The 8,150-nt window shown below is 42.6% G+C and overlaps 1 pseudogene; it reads left to right on the plus strand.

Annotated features, from left to right (window-relative positions):
• The first annotated feature begins 19 nt into the window (after positions 1 to 19).
• LOC139407957 (E3 ubiquitin-protein ligase RNF170-like) lies at positions 20 to 7,710 on the plus strand (annotated as a pseudogene).
• Positions 7,711 to 8,150: the final 440 nt, after the last annotated feature.

Here is an 8,150-nt window from a genome sequence, read left to right on the forward strand (position 1 = left end):
GACTTACTGGCCAGCCACGATGGGTTAGTAAGGAATCTGGGACAAATCGCTAGTAATCAGTGTGTGTGTTTGTGTGACATGGGACTTTAGCCATCTCCAGCGGCAAAATCACTGTTTGTGGCCCCTGTGACATCGATCAACTCTTGTTGTAATTAGACATTCTGAGGCATTTTGACCTTCTTCTTTTGGCCAAAAACTGTAAGGTAAACGTTTGTGTAAATGTTTTTACTCATTATCATGGCAGACTGTGGGAATTCAGTTGTAGTCTTGACCTTGGGCATTGCTAATCTGTATCTACCAGACGTGACGTCTGGAGGAAACCTGGCACTATCCCTACAGTGAAGCATGGTGGTGGTAGCATCATGCTGTGTGGATGTTTTTCAGCGGCAGGGACTGGGAGACTTGTCAGGTTCGAGGGAAAGATGAATGGAGCAAATACAGAGAGATCCTTGATGAAAACCTGGTTCACCTTCCAACAGGACAACAAGCCTAAGCACAGCCAAGACAACGCAGGAGTGGCTTCGGGACAAGTCTCTGAATGTCCTTGAGTTGCACAGCCAGAGCCCGGCTTGAACCCGATCGAACATCTCTGGAGAGACCTGAAAATAGCTTTGCAGCGATACTCCCCATCCAACCTGACAGAGCTTGAGAGGATCTGCAGAGAAGAATGGGAGCATGTTGCATTTACAATTTACAACTAGTCCTATCATGAAATGATTTGAGCCAGTGCATGTATGGCTGTGGATTGACTGCATTGTTGGAATGTAATGTTGACATATTGTCAGTTAATTAAAAACATTTATGGAATCATTCCTCTAAAACTGCCTGGCTAGCTAGCTAACACACATACTGTACAGTGCAGATCAATTCTTCACATTCATTGTTTTACACAATATCTTATCACAGCACTAGCAAACTGTGCTAGACCAACTTCCTGACCAACATGGCTGACATTTGGACCATTAGAAGGATGTTAATGTTTATTTGAGTATTCTAATTTCTAATTACATGGCCATACATGCCTTCAAACCACCATAAAACCCTTAAATGATGCACTTACCTAAGGAAATGTTTGAGAGGCTCGATGCAACACCCTTACACAATTCCCTTTGAGAAGGAGAAATTATACCTTATACCTTACCTAAGGTAAACCCTTAAAGGGAAATGTCAAAGAAGTTCAACTTCATATTCATCATCTTCAGCACCAACATACTGTACATGAAAATAACATGTTTCTATGTTTTGTAGTCAAAAAGAGAGGAGGATAAGTGTTTCCAATGACATCACCAACTAACTAGTAGACAATACCCCCCCCCATTGGAGTCATTAAAACTCGTTTTTCAACCTCTCCACAAATTTCTTGTTGGGCATCTACTTTTTGCATGACACAAGTTATTTTTCCAGCAATTGTTTACAGACAGATTTATAAACTTATAATTCACTGTATTACAATTCCAGTCGGTCAGAAGTTTACATAGCACAGTCAACTTAGTGTATGTAAACAGCTTGGACAATTCCAGAAAATGATGTCATGGCTTTAGAAGCTTCTGATAAGCTAATTGACATCATTTGAGTCATTTGGAGGTGTACCTGTGGATGTATTTCAAGGCCTACCTTCAAACTCAGTGCTTCTTTGCTTGACATCATGGGAAAATCAAAAGAAATTTAGCCAAGACCTCAGAAAACAATTGTACACCTCCACAAGTCTGGTTCATCCTTGGGAGCAATTTCAAAACGCCTGAAGGTAACAAATTCATCTGTACAAACAATAGTACGCAAGTATAAACACCATGGGACCACGCAGCCATCATACCGCTCAGGAAGGAGACGTGTTCTGTATCCTAGAGATGAATGTGCTTTGGTGCGAAAAGTGCAAAACGATCCCAGAACAACAGCAAAGGACCTTGTGAAGATGCTGGAGGAAACAGGTACAAAAGTATCTATATGTATCTATATCCACAGTAAAACGAGTCCTATATCGACATAACCTGAAAGGCCGCTCAGTAAGGAAGAAGGCACTGCTCCAAAACCGCCATAAAAACGCCAGACTATGGTTTGCAACTGCACATGGGGACAAAGATCGTACTTTTTGGAGAAATGTCCTCTGGTCTGATGAAACAAAAATAGAACTGTTTGGCCATAATGACCATCAATATGTTTGGAGGAAAAAGGGGGAAGCTTGCAAGCCGAAGAACACCATCCCAACCGTGAATTACGGGGTGGCCGCATCATGTTGTGGGGGTGCTTTGCTGCAGGAGGGACTGGTGCACTTCACAAAATAGATGGCATCATGAGGAAGGAAGGAAAGGAAAGGAAACTTATGTGGATTTATTGAAGCAACATCTCAAGACATCAGTAAGGAAGTTAAAGCTTGGTCGCAAATGGGTCTTGGACAATGGACAATGACTGTCACGAGTCCGACCGAGAGTGGTTTCCCTTCCCGGGCGGGTGGCGCTCGGCGCTCGTCGTCACCGGCCTATTAGCTGCCACTGATTGTCTTTCCTCCCCCTCCTTGTATGTTTATTGGTAGCACCTGTTTATGAATGATTAGTTTGTCTTTATTACACAGCCGCCCCGCCTGGTTGTTGTACGGGATTATTTATTGTAACCTTAACCCTGTTGTAGAGGTACGTGTTAGTGCCTGGTCGTGCATTTTCAGTGGTACATTTTTCATTCCCTGTGTTTGGGGCCGTTACTATTGTGAGCACCCTGTGGTGCGTTGGTGCAATTAAAGAAGCACATCATTGCACTCTCTGTCTCCTGCGTTTGACTCCACACCCACGACACCCGGAGCATTACAATGACCACAAGCATACTTCCAAAGTTGTGGCAAAATGGCTTAAGGACAACAAAGTCAAGGTGTTGGAGTGGCCATGACAAAGCCCCGACCTTAATCCTATAGAAAATGTGTGGGCAGAACTGAAAAAGCGTGTGCGAGCAAGGAGGCAATAAACCTGACTCAGTTACACCAGCTCTGTCAGGAGGCATGGGCCAAAATTCACCCAACTTATTGTGGGAAGCTTGTGGAAGGCTACCCGAACCGTCTGACCCAAGACTAAACAATTTAAAGTCAATGCTACCAAATACTAATTGATTGTATGTAAACTTCTGACCCACTGGGAATGTGATGAAAGAAATACAAGCTGAATTAAATCATTCTCTCTACTATTATTCTGACATTTCACATTCTTATAAAAAGTGGGGATCCTAACTGACCTAAGACAGGGAATTTTTACTAGGATTATATGTCATGAATTGTGAAAACTGAGTTTAAATGTATTTGGCTAAGGTGTATGTAAACTTCGAACTTCAACTGTATGTTGATGTTGGGGTGGTGCTGGAGATTTTTTAAGTGTCCCTTTAAGGATAACACTTAAGATGTTTTATGCAAATGCCATGAAGGGTTCTAAGCCCTAATGTGACAACCAATACAATCACACAGCAGTGTCCATCAAAAGGTACAATAGCCACTACAAGATGTTGATCATTTTTTGTACACTCAGTGCATGTCCGTTTAAAAGTGGTTACAATTCATGACATTTTGATGACGTTAGTATGATAAACTAACAGAAACGTACATTTTCATCAAAGTTTCGTCATTTTTATTTTTACTTTTTGAAAATACTAATATTAACGGACCAAGCAATCTTTAAATTAACTGATAACTCTTACTAATAACCATTAATGTTATTAATAATGCTGAGAACAGAGGCAGTCTGGAGTGAAGGAGGAGATCGTAGAGCTCCATCCAGCTGGCAAGCTAACTTAGACCTTGATAATTTCAGAGCTGATATTTCCTTATGATGGAATGCAACGAAATGTGCTTCCCAGGAAAATAAAAAAATAAATATTTATTACACAACAAATGTAAGAGGATAAAAAAACGAAAGAAAAACAATAAAGACCGAATGACTAAAAATCACGCTAAGGAAAAGCAAAGCTAAAATGGTGTGTTTTAAGATCTAGTTTAAATATAGTATGTCCACAGTTTCGGCACCCCTCAGGTACGCTGTGCCAATTGTGCGCCGTACTATGGGACTCCCGATCACGGCCGGTTGTGATACAGCCCGTGATCGAACCTGGGTCTGTAGTGACACCTCAAGCACTGCGATGCAATGCCTTAGACCGCTGCACCACTCGGGAGGCCCACATCTGGCATTTCTAATTGCTATGAATGTGCCAAGTTGCTCTCAGAATATCATAATGGAGCTGCCACTGACTTTCTCCACTTCCGCTCTGCCTTTCTGCAATTTCTCTTGAATTGATTAGTTTCCTCACTCATCCAAGGGGCTCTCTGTTTGGATGTGGCCTTTTTCAACCTTACTGGAGCTATGGTATCAATGGTTGCACTTAATTTGCTACGAAAGTGATCAACTAAATCATCACAAGAGGAAAGCAGAGTAGGTGATCGAGTATTGTTCATACACTCAATAAAATCTGTAGCCTCTTCAGAGGTAAGATGCCGTTTCTAAATAATGCGTTCAGTATTACCCTGTGTTATGGGCAACAAGGTAGTACAAAATACACAGTGGAGATCAGATAAAGCAACTATAGAAGATATGTCAATAGAAAGCCCCTTGGTAATAACAGGTCCAGAGTATGGCCACTGTTATGGGTGTTCCCAGTAACATGTTGGATAAAGTCCATAAAGCTCAAAAGATGAAGAAATTCAATGGCTTTGGAGTCAGTCTCTTTGTCAACATGAATATTAAAACCAACACAATTATTTGATCATTGTTCTCAAGTACAATAGACAATAGTTTAGAGAAATCAGTGAAGAAAGTGGGGCAGTGCTTTGGTGGACAGCACTGGTGGCTGACATTGAAACAGTATGGCATGATGCTCAAAAGACCCAAAGTCGCCAAACAAAATGCCCTTACAGCTGAGAGCAGTAGTTAAAATAGATAAATACTGTAAATACTGTAGTGCCGCTCTTATTGAAGCCTCCCCCTGGATTACAGCTTTTCATACTCTGTCAGAAAAGGGAAAAAGGCTGTTCCCCACCCTTTTCCCTTTTAAAAACTGTAATCCAGCAGGAGGCTTCAATAAGAGCGGCACTACAGTCTGAAGACAGCCATGTTTCAGTGAGAAACATGCAATCAACTTTGAGCTCTGTAATGAGGTCATTCATGAGAAAGGTTTTACTAGTGATTGCTCTAACATTTAAAAGTTCCATATTCAATGAGTGTGGGCCACTCTGCCCCTGGGAGCATCTGCCTCAAGGTAACAATGGAATAACAACCAAATGATTAACGTTTCAACCACATTTTCTGATAATCTCCAATCTATCAGAATGGTAGGAGATGACAGTTTGCATAAACTCACTAGAAGGCAGAGTCAAGGGAACATAAATGAAGTTACTCAAAATAACCCTAGAGCCGTTTCTACAGGAGTTGATGCTTTCCAAATCCTCTGTTCCTTATTCTGACAGGGAGAACTAGAGCACTACCAGACCCTGTCGGTCTGTCTCTAAAACAGTTTGTAATGACGCTGGAAATATTCCTGGAACCCCTGCGGTTATATTAAAAAGTGCAGCGGTCCCCAAACTTTTTGAATCGGGGCCCCCCCTTCCAGCATTGGGGATCCACGTCTATTTCTATGAGCACAAGCAGTGTTCATGACACAAACTGTTCATAGAATTTTGCAGGTTTAAAGCTCATTTCCTGCAATTCTACACATTTTATCACGGCGTGCAAAAATCATTTTGTAGTTTTTAAAGCACATTTTCTAATATGTATTCATGTGGTATTTGAATGACTCAAAGATTACAACAATATCTTGACTACAGCAGCAGGTCAATCTCCTCTCCCTCTCCTTCACCATTGTCTGTGTCATCATCACGTGATGCAATAACTACTCCACCCAACCTGCCCCTCTTACCCATGCCTCCCCCTAAGAGAGAGAGGAGCTGTACTTAGTTAATTAACATTCAGTAGACAAGGTCATGTCACTTGTTCAAAAGCGTCTCATGCTGCCATCAGCATTTTGCTCATACCCGCATTTTGCTCAATCCCGCACTAATATGAACACATTACACTAGCAATATGACAGTTTCCCTAATGGTGAATCATCATTTTTGGGGTACAAATATTAATGGAAAGAGTAGTGATTGAGTACTTATTTATGTTACCTTGTTTCTCTGTCTGCAGCTCCCTGTCTGATCTCGTACTGGAGACTTGGGTCCTGGCTGGATGCCATCAGCTGCCCTCTGTGTAGACAAAGGGTAAGAAAGACACCCAACTGCAACCGCAAAATGCGGGTATGAGCAAAATGCTGACGGCAGCATGAGAAACATCCATTATTACCATGATATTACACTTGTTATCCGACAAGAAAAATAGCAAAATTATGTTGAATAAAAGTGATAAATAATGGTTCAGAATTGATTGAATGTAACTTGAATGGATTCTCTCTCTCTCTCTCTCTCTCTCTCCTTCTTTTCAGGTCAGTGTCCTGTGTCATCTATTTTGGTGAGGGTCGGTCAGAGAGAAAGGAGAGGGAGGTTCTGGGAGAATTTACAGACTACAACAAACGTTACTCAGGAACCCCTCGAAGGGTCAGTACCACCATAGACCATATATTACATTGTTCTATCTCTATGAGTACCACACACAACGTTTATTAAAACATGCTACAACCACACTACAACCTAGTAACACACAAAACCTTCAGATAATCTTTACCAATTAAACCATACAACACATTCTCAAGGGTCTTTCTGCAGGTATTTTTTGCACGCTAGACTAGAGCTTCATAGCCTTTGTTATACTGTAGATAGCTTGATGTCTCTCGCGTTTTATGAACATATCAGGTTCTGTGATTTAATTTTGACCTTGAATGCGGCTGCAGAAAAGATGGCAGTATTTACATGATAATAAAGGTAAGTTCCTTTCCCATCCCTCTGAGAATGGTTTTGTAACTGGAATACTGCTTACGCAACCACCGCATAGAGACTGTATTGTACAAGGACAATGGAAGGATATCACACTAAAGTAGAATACAATTCTCTCTCACCCCTGTGGTTGATACTGTTGGGTACATCTCAATACTCTAAAGTGGCCAACTCTCCTCATTTTCTTTACTTCATCTGGACTGATCTAAAATAAGAAAACGTTACAAAACCTGTTGCTACATCATGCTCTACTCTAGTGAACACGAGCCAGATCTCTATCCCACCTGAAGCCAGGTGAGGTGACCGTGACACCCTCTACTCACACCTGTGCCCCTGTCTTGTCTTCTGTCCCTTAGGTGACAGACTACTTGTGTGACACGCCCCTGTTCCTGCAGCTGCTAGCTCGCGGCCTGGGTGCTATGGGGGGGGGGGGGGGGGGGGGGGTGAGTAGTGCCCGTGTGCCCCTTCTTTCTCATAGTGGTGCTCTGCTGTCTTGGGGCCATGGTGTCCCTCTCCTCTGCCCCCCTGGACACTTCATCCTCCCTGTCTGGCTTCCTGGGGGTCCTGGATGACCTGGTGGTGGTCTTCCTGCTGCTCACCTGTGTTAACAACATCAACCAGCAAATGGCGCCAGAGTGGGAACTCCTCAGCACACACAGCCACACAGGGAGTAGGTATGCTCAGTAACTCGCTGTAGCAGCAGAGATGACAACCTGCAGTGATTTAACCTTTGTTTCAACAGGAGATCTCAAGGTGAAGAAACTATTTTTGGATTGAGACCTGGCAAAATGTCAGCAGCGTCCGTCTGCTGGTTTTCATCCTGGTGTTACCAGGTGTTGGACTCACTGTAGCACTAGCATAGACAACCTTTAGGTTTACAGCTAATTACAGGCGAACAGCAGGCAGTCTAACCAGGGGCCCAGTTTATGCGTTGATGAATGTATGCTGACGTACATGTCTCAACTGTCTCACACCTTGCCTTCTTTCTTTCCTTCATGACCAGTGATCTGGTGAGATGGTGAAAGCTACATGGTGGAACCTACACAACTAGTTTCACCATGCGGTGTAGGCCTACCAGTGGAGGCTGGTGGGAGGAGCTATAGGAGGACAGGCTCATTATAATGGCTGGAACGGAATGGTATCTAACATAATTCCATTCTAGCCATTACAACCAGCCTCCACTGAGTCCTACTCAACTAATTTGAGAGTGGGCATGTTTGATGGATTACGATGTAGCATTTTATTTTGTTTTTTGTGT

This window comes from Oncorhynchus clarkii, chromosome 4, assembly GCF_045791955.1.
Source record: "Oncorhynchus clarkii lewisi isolate Uvic-CL-2024 chromosome 4, UVic_Ocla_1.0, whole genome shotgun sequence".
Classification (NCBI taxonomy): domain Eukaryota; kingdom Metazoa; phylum Chordata; class Actinopteri; order Salmoniformes; family Salmonidae; genus Oncorhynchus; species Oncorhynchus clarkii.